We start from the raw sequence: 13917 nt of genomic DNA on the forward strand, positions 1-13917 counted from the left end.
AAATATATTTAAATTATTTTTGCTTTATAATGATATGTATATGATGCATAAATGTTTGTGACTAATATATATATATATATTTTTTTTTTGGATTTTCCCCTTTTTAAACATACCTTCACTATACTTTAAGTGCTTTTTATTTTAAATTGCTTTTCAGTTAGAACTTTCTTTTCTTTGACCTTTGCCTTTAAGTCTTTTCGCATAATTTAATTTGTAAACTTCTCTACTCATTTTACTTTAAATGACCTTTAAAGGCAGTAGCGGGTAGTGATTGTGTCTCTGTTGTGTCTGCTTGCTGTTACGAAGGGAGCTGCGTTTCATCTTGTTCCTCTGTGGGTAACCTGTATTTTCTAACCTGGATGCTCAGAAGACATTTCCTTGTCTTTGAAATTCAGAAGTGTCACAAGGATATCTAGTTCTGTCAGCGTGGTCACTAAGCTAACGTGGATTATTTTCCTGCAACAAATGAAGAGATGCTGGATAAACATATAACAAAAAAGTTAACTCGGTAGCTCAGCCAGTCCTTTGCCTGCTTGCTTACAAATTTATCCTTCTCTCTCCCCCTGCTCCACTCTGTATAGTAGGGTCTGTCCAAGCAAACTGCGTTTCCAGATTCCCTGGCCAAAGGGAGGCACCAACAGGAGGTGAGAAGGTGAGGACAGAGAGGGGGGCTCCCCACCCCTACCTGTCTTTGACCGATGTCTCCATGTGCCTCTCCCTCTTAAGGGTTCCTGCCCTGCATCTTGGCAGAGCAGAGCTTTTCCCTGCATGGTCCCAGATCCTATTGGGCGACCCCTACCATGGTTCTAGCGCCTCTGGGCACCCCACCTTTGAGGTCCTGGTCATACTGCCATCGCCATATGTCCCTCCAGAGTAGGGGTAGGAGCAACTTTCTGCTATTGCTAATCTCTGCTAACCAGCCTCTCGGCAGGGGGTTGGGGGGGTGCTTTTCAGCCCTTCTGCCCCCTTGGTAGGTAGCTCACTGTTGCACATCTTTTTATTGAACTAGCTGACATAGGCTCTGTTTTCCTGACTACACTTTTCCTATTTTACACATTAAAATAACTTAGTGTGAAAGAAAGGAAGGGGAAACTCAGATCCCAGAGAGGAAAGCGTAGGGGTGGATGCTGCTTCAGGGTAGGGAAACCCCCAAAGGCTCTGGTAGTTGGGAGTCTTAATGTTCATGCCGGGAGGAAAGGTGTGGTCTTGGGTCCACCGCAGGCAGGAAGCAGGAACTCAGACCCTGGTTTGGCTGCCCGTCCCATGAGAGGGGACTAGACTCAGTCTGCCCACTGCTTAGCAAAGTGGTTGAGATGCTTATGTCTACCAGGAGCTATGGCTGCCAAAGGAAAAGGCCTCTGTGACAAATGAGAACTCCAAACCTGTGCCTCGGGGATGTGCAGTCCATATCTACACTACCCATGTGGTGCAGGCCTTCCAGGCCAAGAATGAATGGACAAACTGGTCCCCAACTGGTGAAGCCTATGGCACCTGTGCCTCGGGCACAGATCTCTGCGCATGTGAAGCTCCAAAGGGAAAAGCAACACCTGCTGAAGATGGCCCTGCCCACAAAGAGTGAAACCACACCTGGAAACTGTTTACTGATAGAGAAATCAGAGAAGTACCACAAAGAAGATTAGTGCCTTAAGAAACTGAGATAATAGAATGAGATTCTGAAAGAAAATATGCAAAGGTCAGAGAATAAAAATTATAAGGAAAGATTTATACTCAGTGATAAATGAAAGATGGATTTATAAAAGAAACTGAACTGCTGGCAATGGAAAACATCATCATTTAGATGAAAACTGAGCAGACAGGTTAAACTAAGTTAAGTTACAACTGAAAAAATTTGTGAATGTAAAAATAATTTTGAGGAAATTGCTTACAAGATACACAGATAAAAATATGAAAATTGTAGACAAGTTTAAAGGGGGGGGTGGGATGAATTGGGAGAGTGGGATTGACATACATACGCTACTGATACTATGTATAAAATAGATAACTAATGAGAACCTATTATATAGCTCAGGGAACTCTACGCAGTGCTCTGTGGTGACCTAAGTGGGAAGGAAATCTGAAAAAGAGGGGACATAAGTATACGTACAACTGATTCACTTTGCTGCACAGGAGAAACTAACACAACATTGTAAAGCAGCTATACTCCAATAAAAATTAGTTAAAAAAAAGTTTAAGAAACTTGGAAAATACAATAATATATCAGTTAAAGTTTAGTTCAAGGACCAGTAACCACACTGCGTATTTTAAGAAGGAAGGGATTTAATACAGGGAATTTGATGCTTACAAAATTGTTGAAGGGCTGAAGGACTGGATTTTGGATGGCTCTCCAGAATGACTCCCGGAATAATTCAGATTAACCCTCCAGGAGATTTACTACCACTGAGACTGCCACTGGAATCTGCTTGCTGTTCCTAAAAACTTCCTCTGGACCCCCCAAAAGCTGGAAAATGGACTTGAAGTTGATCCGAGGATTCAGAAGCCATTGCTCTTCTGCCACCACTTTGACTACTTCTTCACAGCCAGGAAACTGGAGAGTGGACAGTGGAACACTGTTGCAGGAAAACATCGTGTTTCCATGACTTTTCTTGCCTGTAGAAACAACCGGAAGTGGTCAGGGAAAAGACCTTCATCCAGCGGCATGCTGGAGCCAGCTCATACCAGCATATGAAAGACACTTGTTGGGGCTTCCCTGGTGGTGCAGTGGTTAGGAATCCGCCTGCCAATGCAGGGGACACGGGTTCAAACCCTGGTCCGGGAAGATCCCACATGCCGCGGAGCAACTATGCCCATGCGCCACAACCACTGACCCTGCGCTCTAGAGCCCGCGAGCCACAACTACTGAGCCCACGTGCCACAACTACTGAAGCCTGTGCACCTAGAGCCCATGCTCTGCAACCAGAGAAGCCACCATAATGAGAAGCCCGCGCACCACAACGAAGAGTAGCCCCCTCTCGCCGCAACTAGAGAAAGCCTGCGCACAGCAACAAGACCCAACACGGCCATAAATAAATAACTTAATTAATTAAAAGCAGGGGAAAAAAAGACACTTGTTAAATTTTCAGGAATTTTACGAGCCAGTTACTAAACATAGCCATTCTTAAATGCATGATAAATGAAATATAAACTTAAATTCTCAGATGAAGTATAAACTTACAGTGAAATAAATTATATTACATCACAAAGGTAATAAATACTAAAAACTCTTCACTTCCTAATTATTTGACTACACTTTATTATTATCTATGATTTTGTGGTTAATTTAGTCTATGACATGTATATGGTGAAAATACTGTATAATGGTGTGCTGGTATACTACTTCACATCTCTTCGCAATTCCATGTTCACTGATATCATCTTGTTGGCTCAGAATTGGCCATTGTGGGAGTATTTCTACCATGGATAGGGGTAAATGCTACAGATCAAGATGTTTTTTGAGACCCAGCACACCATACTGTTGTATTCATTTCTCTTCTACATTCTGAACTTGTGCAAGTGCTTTCTAATTTTGGAACTAATTCTCATACAGAGCTCTAGTAGCAATGGAGTCTGGAAAACAAAGTTATTAGGTTTTCAGCTTTTTTAATCTGATGGGGTATGAATGAATGTTGGATGAACCAGTCAAGAGTATTGAGCTTGAATGAAGAGGTCCAACATACATCTAATACATCTCTTTATGAAAGAGAGAATATCAAGTTGGGGAGAGAGCCTATATATGAAATTATAGACTTAGAATGGTCCAGAATGAGTATTAACAGGTGAACAAGTAGATTTCTCATCAGCAACAAAATATCCTCCAAGTACTAAGTAAATAATTTGTAATTCTTTACCAAGTTGAACTATAATTCAAATGAGATTGAAATAAAGACTTTTTTTTAAGGACAGAGACCAAAAAGCTTTCCATTTATAATTCCTTAATGAAAGAATTACTACATTCCCTTCATTAAGAAGGGAATTGAACCCAGAAGAGTGCAACAATGAGCAGAGAAATTAGTAAACTTGTAGAAAAGTCTAAGTAAGCATTGGTTGTAACATGCACCAATAACAACTACAATAATAATGACTGATATTGAGGGGTTTAAAAGTAAGGTTGAACTGAAATATTAGAAAACAATAGCATGGAAGAACAAAGCAATCCCAAAATGATAAACAACCCAGTAGATAAGGGTAAAAAGCAAATTGTAGGAGAGGAAATGAGAATGGCCAAAAAACATACAACAAGATGCCTAAACTAGCAATCAAGGAAATCCAGTTTAAAATGAAACAGTCTGATCATACCCCTTGTCAGCAAGGCTATGGGGGAAATAGACATGCTGATAGGCTAATGGTGGGTCTGTAAGTTGCTACAACCATGATGATGATTTTAAAAGATGTTTACAAATTCTTTGATACTCCATCTTTCAAAAGGTGGAGCCTAATTTCTCTCTCCATGAGTGTAGGCTTTCCTTAGCATCTTGCTTTTAATGAACAGAATGTGTCAAAAATGACGGTGTGATTTCCGAGACCACATCATAAAAGGGCCCTCATTCTGTGTCTTGGGTCACCTGCTAGGGGAAGCCAGCTGTCATGTCATAAGAACACCTGAGCAGCCCTCTGGAGAGTCCCCTGAGGATGTTGTGAACAGCCATGAGTACACCACCTTGGAAGTGGATCTTCCAGCTGCAGTCACACCTTCTGACGGTGGTAGCCCTGATCAGTGTCTTGACTGCAACCTTATGAGAACTCCGGAGCCAGAACCACCCAGCAGAGCAATTCCTGATTCCTGACCCACAGAACCTGTGAGATAATAAATATTTGCTGTTTTAAGCCACTAAGTTCAAGGGTAGTTTGTTATGTAGTGACAGACAACTAACCCAACCACTTTGGAGAGCACTTTGGAGAGCACTTTGGAAAAATTCTGTAATATTTTATCTAGGTATGTAGGCTAGAGAAATTCCCCTAAATTTATGCAAAGAGACACACGAAGATGTTCTTTGCGGAATACCTTTCTTTCAATTGGATAGTGGGTATATGAATTGCAATATGCTTTTACAATGGAAAACTATGGCACAGTTAAAAGTAAATTACGTATATGGATTTGGGTAAGTCCCTAAACTCTAATATAGATTGAAATGTGCAAATTGCAAAAGCATATGTACAGTGTGATATTATTTATGTAAATTGAAAGATATATATAGCGATACTATAATATATTCTATATAGTTACACCCAAACGTAGGAAAATTTAAAATCATGGACCGGAAGGATGCATTCCACCTCCAGAATAGTGTTGTCACAGCTGAGTGAAGGAGGTGGAGGAATAGCATAGATGGGCAGGGCTTCGATGTAAGATATTTCTTTGAAAAAAATCTAAAGCAAATGAGGAAAAATATTAGCCCATGTTCAATCTGGGTGGTGGGTCCATGGGTGAATTATATTATTCGCTGAATTTGCCGTTTGTTTGAAATACTCTTTGTTGCCAGTAATGTAGATTTTCATTCCACAACTGTTTTTGGATTTCTCCTTTGCTTTGCAAAGACCAGCACCTTTTCCAAATCAGCTTGCCTCTCAGCAATCTGTCTTTGCTTTCTGACTTGATATCTCCTCACTGTATGCTGAGATTTCCTTATGAATTTGCATTCTTATTTCATTCTTACTTCATAGACACCCTGGTGTCTTACTTATTTTTAAGGATGTAACCAGAAGCTTTGTAAAACTGTCTTCTTTCTTGTATCATATTATTGTTGACAATCTGTTTTTGGCTCTACTTCTTCTTGAAAGTGCTTCTTCCTCTGATGATGCAGAATTTTTATTTAGACCCTCATGTTGGTGTTTTCTGCTTACTCATTCCTGTCAAATTTGAGCTCTATCCAAACCCTCCTTGCCAATTGGCCTGCCCCTGCAGGATCTTTACAAGAGAACACAATTGTTTTATAAGTGCTTAGCCCAACGCTCAGCTGGTATCCATCTAGTGCCTCTTTGCTGGAGTAAGTAGGGATCTTCTTGTCCCTATAACTTAACTCTTGGACTCTGAGGAGGAGACATACATTTCTGGGGTTTCTGAGGTCTTCTGCAGTTCTTCCTTAATCAAAAGCAATACATGAAAAACCATAAACCCCACAGGTCATTGTTCATACTGACACTCATGCCCATAACGAATTTCACATCTTCACGTGCAGGGCCCATGCCTCAGACCCTTCTATTCCTAGCCGTGTTGCAGACTGGGAGGGATGATCCCTGGGTAGCTAGAGGAAGGGGATTGTTGATTCACAGTGGTGCTAAGGGCAGTGGGGATTTGACCCTGGCTGCTTTGAAAAAGCAATTCCAACAGAGTCCGAAGGGTGATTGTCTGATGTCATGGTTGGTCATCCTAGAGTCCCAGAAATAGAAGGGAATTTGGGTAGATAAAAATCTCCTCTTATTCCTTTACTATCTGACTCTATTATTTAGTCTGCATTCAAAGTGTGGGTATGCCACTGATTATTTTCCATTTTAATCCTAACTGTGCCGACTTAATGGAAGCTTCTTCCACACCCTGGCATTGGTGCTGTTGAGAATATGATTATTTTTGTGTGCCTTCATGGATATTTTTAGGGGAATTTGGCAAAGGCTCTATCACGGTTGGGTAGGCTCTTTAACGTCTAGAATGCAGGGCCAACATTGCCCCATGTAGTCTGCTAAATGGAGGACAGAAACCCCAGCAGTGGATTCCAGGCGCTCAGAAGATGGCCCAAACTTCAGCTGACATCTTGTACCTCCTTTCTTATTTTGTTTTTGTTTTGTTTTTTTTTTTTAGAAATCCACGTTCTTTTATTTTTATTTATTTATTTTTATTTATGACTGTGTTGAGTCCTCGTTTCCGCGCGAGGGCTCTCTCCAGCTGTGGCAAGCGGGGACCACTCTTCATCGCGGTGCGCGGGCCTCTCACCATTGTGGCCTCTCTTGTTGCGGAGCACAGGCTCCAGACGCGCAGGCTCAGTAGTTGTGGCTCACGGGCCCAGTCGCTCCTTGGCACGTGGGATCTTCCCAGACCAGGGCTCGAACCCGTGTCCCCTGCATTGGAAGGCAGATTCTCAACCACTGCGCCACCAGGGAAGCCCCTTATTTTGTTTTTTTAATTTAAAACAAAGGATATTATGGGGTTTTATTTCCATATATATTTCAAATGTTTATGACATTTAAATGCTTCAAAGATTACTTTTTAATACTAGACTTTTCAATGTGGTATAATAATTCTGTTTGAATAACACATTGTATATAGAGTATTTTTTTGGATTAAAAAATTTTTTTATTTCTTTAACTATGGTTGATTTATAATATTGTGTTAGTTTCAGGTGTACAGCTTCAGATTCTTTTCCATTTTAGGTTATTACAAGACACTGAATATAGTTCCGCGTGCTACATAGTGAATCCTAGTTATTTATCTATTTTATATATAGTAGTGTGTACCTATTAATCCTATACTCCTAATTTATCCCTCCCCATCCCCTTTCCCCTTTGATAACCATAAGTTCGTTTTCTATGTCCGCTGTACCTCCTTTCCAAAGTCCATCTAAGACTTTTAAAAATCTTAAATTAAGTTCTTTGAAAACATTTCGAAGGCAAGTTCAAATAAATTTGTCTACATGTCTTTCTTCCTCTCTGTCTGTATCTGTAGCCCATTACCAGAAATTGATGCAACTTAAAGTACTCTAGAGAGAAGTGCTTCTCAAACTAAACTATTTGTGGGGAAGGACTAGTGTTTTTGTTTTGTTTCATTTTTTGTTTAAAGCTCCAGTCCTTGGCAGAGTGATTTCTGTAAAATGCAGAAAGAACGAATTAGTGGAAAAATAAAATAAAAAAAGCAAAGATATACAAAAATCAAGTCAACTGGTCACATGCTTAGGTGTTGGGACAATGCTCCAAATTGCTATAAAAATTTCAATGCTTTCTTTCAATTCCTGTCCTTATCTATCTCGTTGCAAAGAAGCAGTAGAGAGTATTCAGCTGGCAGTGGTCCACACACTACACTCTGAGTCGTGTTGCTTAAGAGGCCCTGCAGAATTATGTTCTGGGGTACTCTTTACCCAGAATAATAACATCAGCCTACAGGAATGTGCCTGGGTCTTCAGCACTGCTGAGAAAAAAAATGGAAGAGTTAGTCTGGGCTCTCCAGAGAAACATAACCAATAGGATATATAGAGAGGAAGAAATTTATCATAAGGAATTGGCTCAGATGGTTTTGGAGGCTGAGAATTCCTACAGTCTGGCGAGCTGGAAACCCAGGAGAGCTATTGGTGTAAGCTCCAGCCGGAGTCCAAGTCCAAAGGCAGGAGAAGACCAATGTCCCAGCTCACATAGACAGAAAGAACACATTTTCCCTTACTTTTCCTTTTTGTTTTATTCAGGCCTCTAACAGATTGGATAAGGCCCAGCCACCTTGGGAAGGGCAATCTTCTTTACTCAGACTACCGACTTAAATGTTAATCTCACCCCAAAACACTCTCACAGACACACCCAGAGTAATGTTTAACCAAATATCTGGGCACCCTGTGGCCCAGTCAAGTTGACACAAAATTAACTGTCTCTGAAGAGCATCATCTCTTGACATCTTTCAAGTCAAAGTGTGTGGGGCTCTTTGTTTGTTTGTTTGTTGTAACATCTTTATTGGAGTATAATTGCTTTACAATGGTGTGTTAGTTTCTGCATTATAACAAAGTGAATCAGCTATACATATACATATGTCCCCATATCTCCTCCCTCTTGTGTCTCCCTCCCTCCCACCCTCCCTATCCCACCCCTCTAGATGGTCACAAAGCACCGAGCTGATCTCACTGTGCTATGCGGCTGCTTCCCACTAGCTATCTGGTTTATGTTTGGTAGTGTATATATGTCCATGCCACTCTCTCACTTTGTCCCAGCTTACCCTTCCCCCTCCCCGTATCCTCAAGTCCATTTTATTCCCGTCTTGCCCCTAGGTTCTTCATGACCTTTTTTTTTTTTTTTTTTTTTTTTAGATTCCATATATATGTGTTAGCATACAGTATTTGTTTTTCTCTTTCTGACTTACTTCAGTCTGTATGACAGATTCCAGGTCCATCCACCTCACTACAAATAACTCAGTTTCATTTCTTTTTATGGCTGAGTAATATTCCATTGTATATATGTGCCACATCTTCTTTATCCATTCATCTGTTGATGGACACCTAGGTTGCTTCCATGTCCTGGCTATTGTAAATAGAGCTGCAATGAGCATTGTGGTACATGACTCTTTGAATTATGGTTTCCTCAGGGTATATGCCCAGTAGTGGGATTGCTGGGTCATATGGTAGTTCTATTTTTAGTTTTTTGAGGAACCTCCATACTGTTCTCCATAGTGGCTGTATCAATTTACATTCCCACCAACAGCGCAAGAGGGTTCCCTTTTCTCCACACCCTCTCCAGCATTTATTGTTTGTAGATTTTTTGATGATGGCCATTCTGACCAGTGTGAGGTGATACCTCATTGTAGTTTTGATTTGCATTTCTCTAATGATTAGTGATGTTGAGCATCCTTTCATGTGTTTGTTGTCAATCTGTATATCTTCTTTGGAGAAATGTCTATTTAGGTCTTCTGCCCATTTTTGGATTGGGTTGTTTGTTTTTTTGATTTTGAGCTGCATGAGCTGCTTGTAAATTTTGGAGATTAATCCTTTGTCAGTTGCTTCATTTGCAAATATTTTTTCCATTCTGAGGGTTGTCTTTTCTTCTTGTTTATGGTTTCCTTTGCTGTGCAAAAGGTTTTAAGTTTCATTAGGTCCCATTTGTTTATTTTTGTTTTGATTTCCCTTTCTCTAGGAGGTGGGTCAAAAAGGATCTTGCTGTGATTTATGTCATAGAGTGTTCTGCCTATGTTTTCTTCTGAGAGTTTGATAGTGTCTGGCCTTACATTTAGGTCTTTAATCCATTTTGAGTTTATTTTTGTGTATGGTGTTAGGGAGTGTTCTAATTTCATTCTTTTACATGTAGCTGTCCAGCTTTCCCAGCACCACTTACTAAAGAGGCTGTCGTTTCTCCACTGTATATTCTTGCCTCCTTTATCAAAGATAAGGTGACCATATGTGCGTGGGTTTATCTCTGGGCTTTCTGTCCTGTTCCATTGATTTATATTTCTGTTTTTGTGCCAGGACCATACTGTCTTGATTACTGTAGTTTTGTAGTATAGTCTGAAGTCAGGGAGCCTGATTCCTCCAGCTCCGTTTTTCTTTCTCAAGGTTGCTTTGGCTATTCGGGGTCTTTTGTGTTTCCATACAAATTGTGAAATTTTTTCTTCTATTCTGTGAAAACTTCCAGTGGTAGTTTGATAGGGATTGCATTGAATCTGTAGATTGCTTTGGGTAGTATAGTCATTTTCACAATGTTGATTCTTCCCATCCAAGAACATGGTATATCTCTCCATCTATTTGTATCCTCTTTAATTTCTTTCATCAGTGTCTTATAATTTTCTGCATACAGGTCTTTTGTCTCTTAGGTAGGTTTTATTCCTAGATATTTTATTCTTTTTGTTGCCATGGTAAAATGGGAGTGTTGTCTTTGGTTTATTACTTTGCCAAGAAATGTACCAGTTCTTCAACGCTGAAAACAGGAACCCACCCCTTTGTTTTTAACCTGCTGACATCTTGTCCTTGATGTGACCATGATGCCAGGTGATACCCAGGAAACAGACTCTTTTTCAGCTCTGGTGCTTTTCATTCAAATAGCCCCCTCCTCCTGATACAGTCAGCTGCTTGCTGACACCGCTCAGCGCTGGGGCCCCCAGTGCTCTGTTGCTGACATACTGGATCCCTTGGCACCATAGTGTGCAATGCCAGCCAGCTTCTCTCTGAAACTCACCCTCTGCCAGGTCCTTCCTGACCCTCCTTCAAAACACAGTGTGTTTTATCTTCCACCTAACATATCATGAATTTCTTTTGCTCTGCATCCTACTTAACATAATCCTTAGCAAAGAATTACTGATGATATTTATTGAGAACATACCTGATGCTAAATCGAGTGCTTTCCATACCTTATCTTATTTCATAGTTACAAAAATACTATTCAGTATGTATCCAAACCCCAGTTTTACGTAGGAGGAGACTGAGGCTTACAGAGGTTAATTAAGTTACCTACATGGCTAATCAGAGCAGAGCTAGGATTTAAATCTAACACTGCTTTTGACCAGAAAGCCCTGATTCTTAGCCAGGAAACCATACTGCCTTACAGAAAATACAGAAAAATTGTTCACATGGTTAACAGTCACTTAAATAATATTTCTCAACGAGTAAAATGGCTGTTGAAAAGAAATATATATATATATATATATATATATATATATATATATATATATATATATATATATATATATCCATTGCCCACCATGTAAGGATCCATCTCTTAAGTTTTAGCTCAGGACTGTGTTTTCCTTTGCTGATGAACTTGTACATTTCCCTTCCATAGCCAGAGAGGATCTTAAAGCTTGGGTTTCCCCAGGTGGCTTGGAGTGAAATTTAGTCCTTAATTGCAGCAGCTGTTTTTAGCTTACTTGGTATAATGCTCTTCCCTTTTTTGAACATGACTTTATTTATCTATATGGCTGGTTCAATTGCACGTGTCTTCTTTCCCACTAGACTTTGAGCATTTTGGGTGAATGAACTGAATAGGTACCTAATTTTGTAAGCTGCTTTTTCCAGAAGCAATTATGTTGGTCTTTTAAGTGGGACTCAGTTGTGACCAGTTTTTTCTGCAAAGTACTCAGCGTTTCTTCTGTGCCTGAACGTGGCTTGGACACGCGTGTTTGAGTATAACCTTGTTACCGCGGCTGTAAAAATGTGTGGGTGGCGGGTCCAAAGCTTCAGGCAACCAAGTAAAAGGTGATAATGGGAAGCTATTTACAAAATGCTGAGAAACTAGAGTGATGAGTGGTGAAATGGGGAGAAATGCTTTCCGGACCTGTATCGACCTGAGGGGGGGCCTCCCTCCAGGTGGCAAAATTAGAGAAGATCAGTGTGGGTATTTCCCCATGTTTACGAAGGATTTAAACGATGGTTAAAAATAACAGCTGGTGAGACTACTGTGTCCCGGGGCCAGTGCTGAGAGGGAAGCTGAAACCACACAGGAAGCGTTAGCCAGTGTTGATGTCTCATCCCCTGGACCGTGGGAATCTGTCCAGGCTGAAATGACCACGGCCACACATGGCGCCCCAAATCAGGACTGGCCTTAGGAAAGGGAGAGCCGTCCTAGCTCGTGCATCTGATTCTCTCCTTTAAACCTGTTTGGTCTGAAATTTAACTTTGAGAAAAGAGGAGATGGTAATTGAAGTCTTCTTCCAAAGAAAGGTTCTTGCCTATTTATGTATAAGGATAGATTTGGCCGGGAGGGGGAAAGTCCGACTTATATCAATAGTTAGCTGAAGATGTACCCCTTATAATTGGCAAAGGCATGCGTACTCTGGAACTCCCCTGTCACTTGCGATTGGCCGGTGGATGTATGTACGTTTTGTTAGCTGTGGAAAGAGTTAAGACTGGGTTGGAGGCTGGCGGCTGGCTCTTGCCTCTGCCATGTGTTTGGGGCCCAGAACATTTGTGAGAGTTGTCCCAGTTGTTATGATGAGAGAAAAGTACCTTCGATAGAAATAGAGAAATCAGGAAGTGTGGCCTATTTTTTTAGGAAGATTATTAGTTCGTTTTTCTACATCTTGAGTTTGAAATGAGAGTTTGACATCCAGGTGGAAGTGTCTGGTGCTGAGCTGAGGCTGCTTAGTTGAAAGGCGGCTTGTGTTCTAGATCGGATTCTTTCACTAACTGGCATCCTGCTCTGGGTCAAGCCCTGTAACTTTTAGGAGTCTCTTGGGTTATCTCTAAGAGATCTCAGCAGCTCTCAGCCCATACAGGGGCATGCTGGGGTGCGCTCTAGTTGGGAGGGAGAGGAAGGGGCGTCCTCTCGGGCCTGTCACTCAGTGGTGTCACAGGGAAAAGAAGACAGGGGCCCCCACCCCCCTCCAAACATCCTTCATCAGGGACAGTTGCTGTCATGAGTGTGGCTTGAGGGATGGCAAGGTTTGGGAGCCCGGAAGCCCCGAGCAGTCATCCCTAGAGACTGGACTTCTGTCACTGTCTCTTCCTGTAATTTACACCTTGTTACTCCTGTAATTTACACCTTGTTACTCAGCAGTGCCCGGAGGGGCCGCTAGGACCACTCCAGCTTAACGCACAGACACAAACTTTAGTGCCCAAAGGGACCCTATGGGGGACTCACATGGAGAATGATAGGTGTGTGGGGAGAGAGCACAGGGGCCGATTCTCTCCCACAGAACCCCTGTCAGGGAGGCCCTCAGCCTCTGCTTGGATGCCCCCATTGACGGGGAGATTACCCCTTCTGGTGCTGCCCAGTTTACCTTCCTGGAGCTCTGTTAAAAGGGTGTTCCCTACCCGCACCCTAGAATTGACTCCCCCTCCTGCCTGCCAATTCCCTAATTCCGCTCAGAGGTTTCTCAATCCTCTTAGCCCCCTTTGCAGATGGAGAAGCAGAACCGGACGTGCCCCGTGGCTCACTCACTACAGCGGAGCTTGCTCTTTCCCCTATGGAGAGATCCAACCTCTCTCTCTGTCTCTTTCTTCATATTCTTTTCCATTATGGTTTATTACAGGATATTGAATATAGTTCCCTGCGCTAAAAAATAAGACCTTGTTTTTTTTTTTTTAACATCTTTATTGGAGTATAGTTGCTTTACAATGGTGTGTTAGTTTCTGCTTTATAACAAAGTGAATCAGCTATACATATACATATATCCCCCTATCTCCTCCCTCTTGTGTCTCCCTCCCACCCTCCCTATCCCACCCCTCTAGGTGGTCACAAAGCACCAGTCTGATCTCCCTGTGCTATGTGATTGCTTCCCACTAGCTATCTATTTTAAGTTTGGTAGTGTAT

At 41.5% G+C, this 13917-nt stretch overlaps 1 protein-coding gene across 14 annotated transcripts in view; it reads left to right on the forward strand.

Annotated features, from left to right (window-relative positions):
• CALN1 (calneuron 1) overlaps window positions 1–13917 on the forward strand; it is a gene marked incomplete at its 3' end in the record, with an annotated part of 477379 nt that overhangs the window by 126059 nt on the left and 337403 nt on the right. Inside the window, exon 1 of one of the 14 annotated variants that reach the window (XM_082358666.1) lies at window positions 694–4793. The exons of the other annotated variants lie outside the window; for them this stretch is intronic. Of the gene's footprint in view, window positions 1–693; window positions 4794–13917 lie in introns of those variants that run through there. 14 annotated transcript variants of the gene reach the window in all.

This window comes from Balaenoptera borealis (assembly GCF_965194805.1).
Source record: "Balaenoptera borealis genome assembly, chromosome: 16".
Lineage (NCBI taxonomy): Eukaryota > Metazoa > Chordata > Mammalia > Artiodactyla > Balaenopteridae > Balaenoptera > Balaenoptera borealis.